Source organism: Lagenorhynchus albirostris, chromosome 17 (assembly GCF_949774975.1).
Source record: "Lagenorhynchus albirostris chromosome 17, mLagAlb1.1, whole genome shotgun sequence".
Classification (NCBI taxonomy): Eukaryota; Metazoa; Chordata; class Mammalia; order Artiodactyla; family Delphinidae; genus Lagenorhynchus; species Lagenorhynchus albirostris.
Window position 1 is genome coordinate 65,272,031 of NC_083111.1, and position 12,742 is coordinate 65,284,772.

Sequence of the window (12,742 nt, forward strand, 5' to 3'; positions counted from 1 at the left end):
GAACTTATGTAGTGAAGAAGGTGTATGAAAGGAGAGGTGATGCATGCTAGAGATTGCAGGAAGGGCTGCACTTTGAAAGCAACAGATGAAATGGGAAATGGAAGTTAAACATGCGTAGAAACAGAGATAGCAGGTAAAAGTCCGTGTACGAGAACACGCAAGCTTACTTTTTACCTACTCATATAGGAGTCTAGCAGCCAGGCTACTATTTAGCAGGAGATTTGCATGTAAGAAAATATATGAAAGCAAAATATATATTTAAACATTCAGATATTTAAGATTTATCTCACACGTACCTATTTTAAGAAAGGTACTCTAGGATGTGTTTCAGCAAATGAGGGAAGAAGAAATAAGAGAAAAACAATAATAAAAGAAGAGGTAAGATCTGTCTAACAGTAAGAAGAGTAAATAGATATTCCATCTGGAAGCATCTGGCTCAGATGAGAGCAAGAGAATGGAAGTCTCCAAGTAATGAAAGATAATGGTTTATTCAGTTTTTAGCCTTACTTAAAAGCTTCATATTAGTTCTTTTTTAAATAAATAAGAATATCTTAAAGTGTTAATTTATCATGATTTTGACAAATAATTTTCCCAGTGTGAAGTGGACAATTAATTTGTTCATTATTATCTTGTTGTAGTGACATTTGAAGTTTACATTTAGTTAAATATATGCATATTTTTATAATTTTTTCTATCACATTTCTACACAGAAATTTTTACTTCCATAAGGTTTAGTCAAATATCTACCTATATTTTGTTTTCCTTTCAAATTGGATTTAACCCTTTAATTTTCTAGGTATTATTGTGACTTGCAGTAGAAAGATAATGGTTTACTTGAGTTTTTGAAAATAACTTCCATTACAACTGGTCAGTGACCCATTCCCTTTCACATTCTTGTTGTTTTTTATAAGATTATATATTAGAATTCAACACATATATAAAAAGCATGTAAGAAATAAATGTTGAATTTATTTCTAGGTGTGCACTGTGTACACACCTAGAATAAGAAATATACCAAGACCAATACCCCAGATGTCCCCGTCATGCTCCTTCCCTGTCACTATCTCCCTAATATCTATCACACAAATATAACTGTTATACTGAATTCTAACACTGTATATTAGTTTTGCCTGCTGTTGAACTTTTTATAAATGAGATTATAAAATATCATAAATTACATCCGGATGAGTTCACTCAACATTCTCTCTATGTTTTCTTTGATTTTCAAATATTTGGGGATTTTCTAGTTATCTTTTGATTATGGCTTTCCAGCTTACCTCCTCAAAAATCAGAAAATATCTCCAAGAAAGAGAACACTACACTTATTTAAATTCTTCCTTTCCTATCTGACAAACTGTGCAGTTGGGAGACCAGTCACTCTTCCTTTGGCATGTAGCGTTTGACAAGGTACTGAAGATGCATTTGGCCTCTGTACCCTGATACCAAATTAAATTTCAGAGACAGAGTTTTGGGTGAAGTAGAAAAGAATAGCTTTATTGCTCTGCCAGGCAAAGGGGGCCCCAGCGGGCTAATGCCCTCAAAACTGTGTCCTGACCTGGGGAGGGTAGTGAGGAGTTTTATAGTAATGGTTCAAAGAGAGCGTGATTGGCTCGAGGACATGCTTCTGATGGGTTTGTGGTGAGGTAAGTGGGAGTCAGCATCATCAACCTTCTGGTTCCAGCTGGTCTGGGGTCTGTGTGCTGGTGGGTACCATACCCTTAACTTCTCTCACCTGGTGGGGGTTTCGGTATCTGCAAAACAGCTCAAAGATGTTGTTATGTATATCGCTTGTCAGGGAACCAGGACCCTGTCCCAAGCCTGCACTATTGTTTCTTGACAGTTCCTCCCTTGTCTCTGCATCCCCTCCCTTCCCTAATTAGCAAATGTTTGAACCTGCCCAGTTGGAACCCAGGAAAGGTCATGGAGTCTGAATGAAGCTTATTTCCTGTAATCAAGAAATGGGGCCACAGAAAGGCTTTTGTGCCCAGGAGCCCCACAGGGTGCTGCTCAGTTTCAGTACTATGACTCCTTTAGGCCTTAGGAGAGGAGAGCATCATCTTTTTCTATTCAATGGCCACTATTGTTCTGAATTTGGCCCATGTAATCCACAGTCCCCTAAGTTGTACCTGGAAACAAACTGCAGGGGATGGAAGATGCAGTGGCAGCCTCATGGGAACCTGTGCCTCAATGGAGTACAAATTGCTTCCTTCATCAAGGAACACAGAGGGCACCTGCAACATCAGGAGTCTGTGGATGCTGTGAAAGCAGAAAGTCCTTGAGGTGCCTATATCTACCTTCCAAAGGTAGAAAAATGAAGTGTAACTATAAAGTCAGATTAATTTTGTCCATTTAAAAATGTACCCCTCAATGTATAGTAAGATATTTACTCAAATAATGTGGCCGTCACTCCAGATAAGTTGCGATTCTTTTCATGGAATTGTCTTAGGCTTTGAACAATGTTACATTCAATAGGTTCGTAACAGAAAAACCATCCTTTAAAAGTGAGTGTCAATTTTGGAAATAGATTTGAAGTGTCTCAGTATAAAGATTAGGGAATGACCTGGGTGTCATCATGTGAGGTCACAAATAAGGTGATATTGCAAAGTAAGGAGACTGACTTGTGTGGATGATAACTATCTTAATTTAGGCTGGTGTAACAAAAATATCAGAGACCGGGTTTTTCAACCAACAGAAGTTTATTTCTTACAGTGCTGAAGGCTGGGAAGTTCAAGATCAAGGCACCAGCCCGTTTGATTCCTGGTGAGGGCTCTCTTCCTAGTTTGCCAAAGGACTCCTTTTTCTGTGTCCTCATGTAGCAAAGACAGCACTAATCTCATTCATGAGAGCTCCATCCTCATGACTTTATTACCTCCAAATGCCCACCACCAAATACCATCACACTGGGGATTAAGGCTTAAACATATGAATTTGTGGGTGGCATCAACATTTAGTCCATAACAAAAACTGACTGAAAGTAGTTCACAAAAGAAAAGTTCTGCTGTGTTTAGAGAAATGACATGATGCCCTTGCCCAAATCTAGTCTTTTCCTAGTCTTCACTGTCTTAGTAAGTAACACACTATTGAAACCATGCAACTCAGATTGGGACGTGAACCCGTGGTCTTTCAACTGAGATCACACACCTGGTCTCTAGACTTAATGAAGCTCAGTTTCTTGATGTCTTATCGCAGAAAGAATTCAGTGAGAGACAAAGTGATAGGTAAGAAGTGAATTTATTTAGAAAGAAACACACTCCACGGACAGGCCACCTCAGAAGGCAAGAGCAGCCCCAGGGTATGGGGTTGTCAGTTTTTATAGGGGTGGGTAATTTCCTAGGCTAATAAGTGGGAGGAGTATTCCAGCTATTTTGGGGAAGGGGCGGGGATTTCCAGAAATTGGGCCACCGCCCACTTTTGGCCTTGGAACTGTCATGGTGCCAGTGGGTGTGTCTTTTAGCTCGCTGATGTGTTATAATGAGCATATACTGGGGCTCAAGGTCTAGTAGAAGTTGACTCGTCCACCATCTTAAACCTATTTGGTTATAATCAGTTTATATTGTGTCCTCGGGCTATGTCATTCTTTTAAAGGTTGTGCCCTGCCCCTTCCCTCCTGTTTCACTATTATTTATTAACAAGTCATAAATAATTTTATTTATTTATTTATGTGTTTGATTACTGGTATATTTTCAATCTAGCCTCTTAATATGAGTCCTCTATGGGGAATGATACCTTGTTTCTTATGTTCCCTGATGCTATACAATAGGTATCAAAAACTCTTTGCTGAATAGAAAAGTAAATATGGTATTTTGGTTTCATGAGTGCCCAGTATTTCTCTCTTTTCTAGCTTCGCTGTGACACCATGGGGGGTCAGAGCAGTCTTGATTGACATAGCACTCCTGTGCAGATAATGGGCTCTTTTTCAAAAACTTCTCTCAACCCATTGCTATGGCTGTGTCCCTACTTCTAATCATCTCTATCCAGAGGGACAGAATGGTACCTTTATTAAAGTTTCAGGGAGTTTTCAACTGATATCAGTGTTGAAATGTGAAGAATTGATTGAAATGAAGAGTTTTCAGCTCTTAGACATAGAACAACTATTCTATTTATCAGTGGCTATGTAACAAACCACCACAAAACTCAGTGCCTTAACACAACAACAACTTAGTATTATCTTTCATAGTTCTGGAGGTTTGGAGGCTCAGCTGGACATTTCTCATTTGGTATTTCTCATGCAGTTCCAGGGAGGTGGCAGATGGGTTTGGGGTCATATGGAGGCTTCTTCACACACATCCGCTGCCTGAGCAAGGGTGCTAGACAGCTGGGGACTGGTGCAGCATCTTTCTATCCATATTCTCCACTTTTCTAGCATGGTGGTCTCAGGGTTCCGAAAAAGAATGTTCCAAGGAAGTGGAAGTTGCCAACATTTAAGGAGTTGGCTGGAAACTGGCCTCGTGCCATGTTTACAATATTCTATTGGTCATAGCAGTCATAGATCTCCCCCAGATTCAGAGTGGGAGGAGTGTCATTACAATTGGATTCTGATTGGTCCCATCCAAAAAAGGGCAATCTGCAAACGAATGTTTACTCATTGTGTGGAGCACAAGTTGGGGGAAGGGCAGAGGCTGACAATTAACACCTGATGAGGTTAAGTATTTGTATTTTAATTTGAAAATATCACCTAGGAAATCAATGAAATCTTGGTAGTTAAATTCTCAAAATATGAAGAAATTATATTTGAGCCTTCAAATTATAAACACAATAGACATTTAAACAGAAATCTATCCATTGAGACAATTCAAAACCTGACATGTAGAGTCCATTAGGTTTTAATACCTTTAATGTTCAGAAATCCAATCTTAGCTGATGTGTAGTGGAAGAAATAAAATACAGTGCTTGATTTGAACAGGTCAGTTATCAAATTATCCCAAATAAAAAGGTCAACTTGTATTCCTGAGTTATATTCAAACAGCACTCTTCTCTTTTCTCAAGGTAATTTGAGAAGAGTTTTCTGTTGAGAGCTGAGAAAGATCTGCTCTCTGGTACGGTCATAACAGGCAATGTTATTGGTTGTAAAATGTTCATTTAGAATGGCTTGTAAAGAAAATATTTATGTATCTCAATACATAGACTACATTTCCTTGTAAAGTTATCTTTGAATGCTATATAAGGAAACCTAGAGTGACAACCAAACAGATATTTTACATATGCGAAGGCTGAAGAATTGTTAAATGCTGACCCAGGATGGTCAATCTCTCCAGTAGACACAAAAATGTGAGACTATGAAATAAGCTGTGGAAGAAGAGATCATTTGAGTTATTGGCAGGAGTTGAAACAACTTATTCATTGGCAATTACAGCTGGGAAGTTCCAATATCCTTCCTGCCAAGCAGCTCAAATAATCTAAATATTCAGTTTAGCAACTATGAGTTAACACTGTTGCTGAGAAGGAGATAACTTCCAGTGAATCTTGACATTGGACCTGGAAGATCTCTCCAGTGCCAGCCCTCTAATTCAAATTTTAATGTGTATCTGAATTATTTGGGCATCTTGGTAAAAATAGACTCTTTCTTAGTAGGTCTGGGTTAAGTGCTGAGATTCTGCATTTCTAACAGGCTCCCGGGTGATGTGGGCATGGCCCGTCTGTGTACCACACAGGACTGTAGCAGGACTCCAGTCAACATATCATTTTAATGAACTGTCACAATTGTAAGTAAAGTTGAGATTGAAGTAATATTTTATGACTCCAAAAGTCTTGTGAATCGAGACAGCAGGTCTCATTATGGAGGTTAAATAAATCATAGATAAAGTTCAGAGTTCTAAAGTTCAGAGTTCTAAAGCTGTTAGGATTCCTTGCAAATTGTTTAATAGATTAACTGAAACGGAGAAAGATGATCCAGCTAATCAGTAACGTCACGCTGTGCAATGTATTTGTGTTCTAGACAGCCACTAGTGATCTAAGATGGCTCAATGCTTTGAGAAGGGATTATCCAATTGTTAAGAAGGACAAAAGGACTGATGACATCCATGAGTTTTCCATTAGAGCTGATCGTAAGTGTAGTGATAAAAATGTAGAATCATTACAGTGATATATTTAGAACCTTATGGCATACTTCACTCCGATTATAAGAGCTCACTGTGTCATTTTTATGATAAAGATCTCATTTAAGAAAAAAGATATCATTTACCGTTCTTGTTTTGGCAAGCCACCCATACTGCTATTAGAGGAGAAAACTTAGTGTGAGATAACAAGTCTCCACATAACCACGCACGTCTGTCAGATTCTTTCTCATACACACCCTTGGTGGTGGGTTGAGTATAACATAGCCTCAAGCTATCTATCACTCTGCCCCTTAATTAGACGAGAAAATTGACGTGCACATAAGAGATAGTATAGGATCTCACATTAAGATGTGTGCAGGCACGTGTGCGTGTGTGTGTCTGCATGCGTACGTATCTATGTATTCATGTACGTATCTATGTATTCATCTATCTATATCTTCCTATATCTGTATCTTCCTATATCTAAGGCTTATATGGATATATAGAAACTTTTTTTTAAAGAAGACTCTGTAATCTGAATTAGATCACAATAAATCAAGAGAGGTGATGGAGAGACTTTTCAGGATTGGCTTAGGGAAAAGGAATTCTTCTGAGGAATTTTATGGAAAACTCAGTTATTTGGGTGAGTCTGTTTTCCCAAAGAGAGGCTGGAGAAATAAACCCCTAACTACTCAAGTCTATCCAGAATGATCCTCAGCTGTGGTTACATGAAAAGGATCTGATCTCAGGGCTATAATTTCAAAGTGCAGGAAAAGGAACTTTTTCCAGATACTTCCTCTTCTATTACTAATGTTAATCTTTCACGTTAAGAAAAAAAATTGTAAACGTCAACACCCCTGTTGATAATTGACTTTTTTTACTTCAAAAATTTGATTTAACTTAGTATTTCTGAATTTATTGAGGAGTACAATGTGTCCATTATTGTTCTAGCTACCGTGGAATAGGAACGACTAATACATGCACTTTGCCTAGGTTCTCTAAAAGTGAAGCTCAGGGCAAGGATAAAAGCACTGATTTGACAGCGGGACGCAAGCTCAATTGATAGGTGTTAAAAAATAGAAGTGAAGGGCTTCGCTGGTGGCGCAGTGGTTGAGTCCGCCTGCCGATGCAGGGGACGCGGGTTCGTGCCCCGGTCCGGGAAGATCCCACATGCCGCGGAGTGGCCGGGCCCGTGAGCCATGGCCGCTGAGCCTGCGCGTCCGGAGCCTGTGCTCCACAACGGGAGAGGCCACAACAGTGAGAGGCCCGCGTACCGCAAAGAAAAAAAAAAAAATAGAAGTGAAGCAAAAAAAGATGAGAATAATCCATTGAGTTAAACTGCCGGCCACTTCCTTACTATAAGCCTCAAAGAGAAACCACTGGATGCTCTGAGGCTTGTTTTCTAGCACACAGCACTTTCTCCGGAGGGGCTACATAGAAAACGGCATCTAGGAGTAGTTCATAGAAGGAAGAAGGAGGAGGAACTTAACTGCCTGGATCCCTCCTGTCTCCTGTTTAATGTTGGTTAATGTTTACCCCATGGAGATGGGATTCCCTCAGACCTCCAGTTCACTTCACCTGAACCCTCAGTGACCACTCAGTAAGGCAGATCCCACGTTCCCTAGTGTCACATTTCATCCAACTCCAGAGAAGAAGGGTACGTGGCGCCACCGGAGCTCGACCTGAGGCTCCAAATTAGACTCCACCCAACTAATTGGGGAAGCTCAGTTAAGGCACTGGAACAAGCGGCAGTGGTTTAAGGGTGAGGTGGGCGGCAGGCGATGCACGGTCAAAATGAAGCAGTCAAAGATATCAGAGATGGAGCGAAAGGCTTATGATGAACACAGTTGTCTCCTTAGGGTACCACATCTCACGCCTTCCAAAACATCCAGCTACTATACTACAGTATCAGACATCCTTTTCATTTATTCATGTTTTATTTTCTGAGAGGGTGAAGATAACTTTTGCTCCTTCCTCCAAAAGATAATTACATGCCACATCAGATATAGAATGTCCTTCAATATGTTAACTAGTTGTCATGTCGTGGAAGCCAAAGGTGGAAAAAAACAAACAAATAAACAAACTATACTGCCTGCTACCGAGGTAGTTTTAAGGCTGTCATTGGCATTTATTAAGTCCCTCCTCCATTACCCATTTTATTTTATTTATTTATTTATTAAATTTATTTATTTATTTTTTGTGTGTGGTACGCGGGCCTCTCACTGTTGTGGCCTCTCCCGTTGCGGAGCACAGGGTCCGGACGCACAGGCCCAGCGGCCATGGGTCACGGGCCCAGCCCCTCCGCGGCGTGTGGGATCTTCCCGGATCGGGGCACAAACCCGTGTCCCCTACATCGGCAGGCGGATTCTCAACCACTGCGCCACCAGGGAAGCCCATCCATTACCCATTTTAGATTCTCCTCACCCTCAGGCAGTATTTGGTATTTACCATATCCTGAAGGAAAGTGCTCTAAGCCAGCTGGCTGTCCTCCAGCTGTGCCTCAGCTGAACCACCAACAAGCTGTTTTATTATTCCATCAGGCCAGCTGTTTCTGTGTGATTGGGTACACGGTCTTGGGCCCAGAAGTGAATTTCCTTATTAATAAAAGTGTACCTTGGCCCAGAGCAGCATTATGTATGAGAACATATTGATAAATGCGGCATTTTGTAAATCTTTCAATGGTGGAGGCATTTCAGGCAAAAAAGTACCTGTACGTGAAGTATAAACTGAATTCTCTAACTACAAATGGCTCCCCACTCTAAAGCCATTCTATTTCTGGCTGCTTCCTTTGAGGAATGTTGTAAGTCTCTGCTGATGTCTGGTTGGGCATTTTACAGTTGCCATAGTGATGAGTGGATTAAGATGGCATGGAAGTCTGCACCATCTGCTTATGCATTTAGTGATGCCTTTCAAATATCTCAATATATACACTATTATCTCAAATATATTTCCATGGCAGGACGGAGTTGCTGCTGTGCAGACTCAATGTTAGGACTAGTGGATCCAAGAGCTCTTAGGTCACTTAGTCATTTAAAGGTCCATGGTCAGGGGCTCAGTCTCTACTAGCACATCAGGAGCCATATTTCAAATGTAGAGTTGTTTCCTGCTATAGAAAGCATGACTTTGATGTGGAATCCTATAGGTTTGCATTATGATGTTCTTATTGGGCCTTTTAAGGACTTATAGCATCCTTATTCAGCACAGATACCTCTTATACTATCACACCTGTTAGATCATACTGGTTAAGGGGTAGAGCCAACTTCAAACTAGCAGCTTCTCCTGTTACCCAATGAAGCATCAAATATTCTCCCAGAGTTCCGTTATCTTTTACTTTTAAAATATAAAATGTCCATCGATGGTGGCAGGAAGTACAAAGTACAGCAATTCATATACTTCAGAAAGGATTGTTGACAAGCCCCAGACCAAAGAACTCTGAAATTTTTAATTAGCATAGAATGTATGTCTTACCAGAACATCTAAGGATTCAATTATCCTGATATCTATATATGACCAGCTTGAGATCCTAAAATCATTTGACCGTAAATTCTCACTGGACAAAGATTTTGAAGGATGTTATTAACAAAATGCGTAAAATCTTGTTTTGTCTATGCTTTGAGATTTTTTTGTTTCCTGTCATTGGCTTGGAGTTATTTTGTTATTGTGTCTAAGCTTTGATGAGCTCTCAAACTGGGCAAGGAATACAGTCTATAGGGATAACCTGATCTAGGAATCAAGACAAGGTTTAAGAGAGTGTCTAGAATCCAGTGACAGAAGACTGTGTGCACACCCTGGCTATGGGGTATCTCTGAAGTTCTATGTACCTCACACATTATTCATCAACAAATGGGACTACATGATCTAATTGACCATGTGGTAGGGTTCACGTTGATCGCAGGAATAAAAGTATTTGAATACTTAACACATGATAAACATGCAAGAGATTAAATTGGTTACTAAATAAGCTGTGTTGAATTTCCCAGCTATCTCTTTGTCTAAGAGCAAACCATCACTTGTTCTGTGAGGGTATTTCTTGGGATACGTAGGATCAATGTGAGGTTACTCAGAAATGTCCACGTTGTGGAAGCCACATCACTTTGACAAGATAGGTGACTTCCTGAATGAGAAAGTCATTTGTGCCCTCAATGCTCTGGATAGAGGTAGTCTTCAAATAGAAAACCTGTTCTAAGATACCAACCTATTCATAGGCCACAGCAGGAAAATAGAAAAACACTGAGGTATTTAAATGTTCAGGAAAAAGGTCCCTTGTTCTAGGGAACTACATCTGCCATGTGGAAGGTGACCAGGACCTATAAAATAGTGATAGATCCAGACGGAAGATGTCGTGCTGAAAAGTAAAGTCAGTGTATTTATGTTCATTGGCTTTTCTTCTCTATAGTTATCTTCACTTCCAGTGCTGTCCTAAGATAAAGATGTTCAGATACAAAAATTGGTATGCAAAGTCAGAGGATAAGTTGTAGACAAATTAGAGAGATATGCACATCTTCTCTGTTTCTCTACACTAAGAAACAGAGGACAGGCTGATCTCTTAAAGGACAGGCTGTCTCTTAAAGGACAGGCTGATCTCTTAAAGGACAGGCTGTGTCTTAAAGGACAGGCTGATCTCTTAAAGGACAGGCTGATCTCTTAAAGGACAGGCTGATCTCTTAAAGCTGGGGTAAATTTTACCAAGGGGGTAAGTCGTCCTCAATGTGGAGTCTGGAAGATAGTGAGAATCAGGAGCCCTCTGAAAGTTCTTTTTTTCACCCTTCGAATAGAAAGACATCCCTCATGGCATTAACACTAGCCTTTTACAAGAATTTATCTCAAAACAGGCAGGAAAGATATTTGTCTTGGGCCCTAGCCATTGACTAAAACATAATTACCTCACCTGATAAACCATTGTATATTTGCCAGGAAGTCATATAAAAGATAGCAGTAATGAATGATGAGTTTTATTCTCTCCTCTATGTATAGCAGAGTTGGAAAGATATCTATTGATGGAGGTCCAAAGGTTGTGAGGTTCTGGACAAGGCAGAGTGTGATGTAAAATTGTGAAATCCCGATTCCACTTCACATGCCCATTATATTTTTGGAATCCACAGAAGAGTGGTGTAATTTCATTCAAAGTTCACCACATCTCTCTGTTACTCCCATTTTTCAGATGAGTGAACCAAGGATCAGGGAGAGCCACTGACTTGCGAAAGTCAACTAACTCTTACATGTAGAACCAATCAAGACCCTAAGCCTTCTGATTCTGGATTTTACGACTTTCCCATATGTACCAGCTATTTCCACAGTAGTAGCTGGGTGGAGAATAAGAGATGAGACCGAAGTCTGTGCTGAAACTTAGTATCAATATAAACATTTCCCTAATATGGCCTTAGAGACTCACAAGTCTCTAAGTCACACGCCGCAAGCAATTTCTCCCAGTTGACTGGAAACTATGTGACATATATGAAAGAAAATAGAGCACAAAGGATCTATAACAGAAATCCAAGCACTGACACTGAATCCAGAACTCCTACTGTACACAGTCGAAAACCATGCCTAAAGTGTATTAGAGACACCATTTCATTCCCCTCCCCTCTGTCTCTTGTCCTCTATATAAAAAACAGTCAGTGAGGGAAGCCGGGAAAAGGGGCTGCCTTCAGATTCCCTTTCAATCTGGAATAAACATTGTACAAGTCTGTACTGGAAGAGCTGTGAGGAAGCAGGGTGGGGAACTGAGAAAGGGAATTTGTCCTTGTTCTGCCAAAGCACGGTGAGCTGTTGACTGTAGTTTGTTGGGGCCCCACTAAAATCCAGGCTGTGCTGGTGTGTTGGCCTAGTGGATGCCCACGTGCTTTTCCTGACACAGGAAGGAGGACACTGGAAATATAGCAGAGGAACAGGAATCTGTGCACAGATTAGGTTTGAGCCAGTGCCTGCCTATGGCAGTCGTTCACAGAAAAGACCTACATGTCATGCAAGAGAAGCTTGAAGGGCCCTTGGCTCTAGGTCAGAGCAGCAAGGGATGCAAATGTTTGGTGATTAGTTGGAGTAAATAAAATCTTTCTTGTAGGAAAAAAAAAAGTATTTGGCAGATCCAGTGCCCACAGGATCTCAGAGAAAAAAAAATGTGCAGTTAATCAGACAATTCTGAAGCAGACCCTAACTCTGGCATTGACCCTACAATCAATGCCATCTTGTTTCCCCTCTCAATTCCCTCAACTGCCTCTTGGATGTAAATTCACTGAGTATATGCATCTTGTTGAATCGGGATTAGCTAATTTGTATTTTTATTTTACTTTAGCTCTGAAGAAAACATACTTGGGAACCTAGTAGGACGATCAGGGTTGAAAGTATAGCCAGCAACTAGCTTTTTTAGATGAGGAATTTGAGGACCATGGGTGTGAAAGACTATTTCCAAGGTCATCTAGACCATTAGTGGCTGAGCTAATAATAAGAGCTACGTGCATAGGGTGTTAATAGGCACCAGGGCCTGCAAAGCACTTCACACAATGTTCTCTTAAAATTACATCACAATTCATTTTCTGCAAATAAAGAGTATGAGAATTAGAGAAGGGATTTGCCTAAATGGTAATAGGTCACAGAGATAACTTTCAGCCCCAAGATGTGATATAAGCCAGCCATGCTCAAGCCTGAGTATAAACTGAGTTCTAGGTTAGATTTCCAAAGCACTCAGTTTGCTGACTACTTTCCAAGAA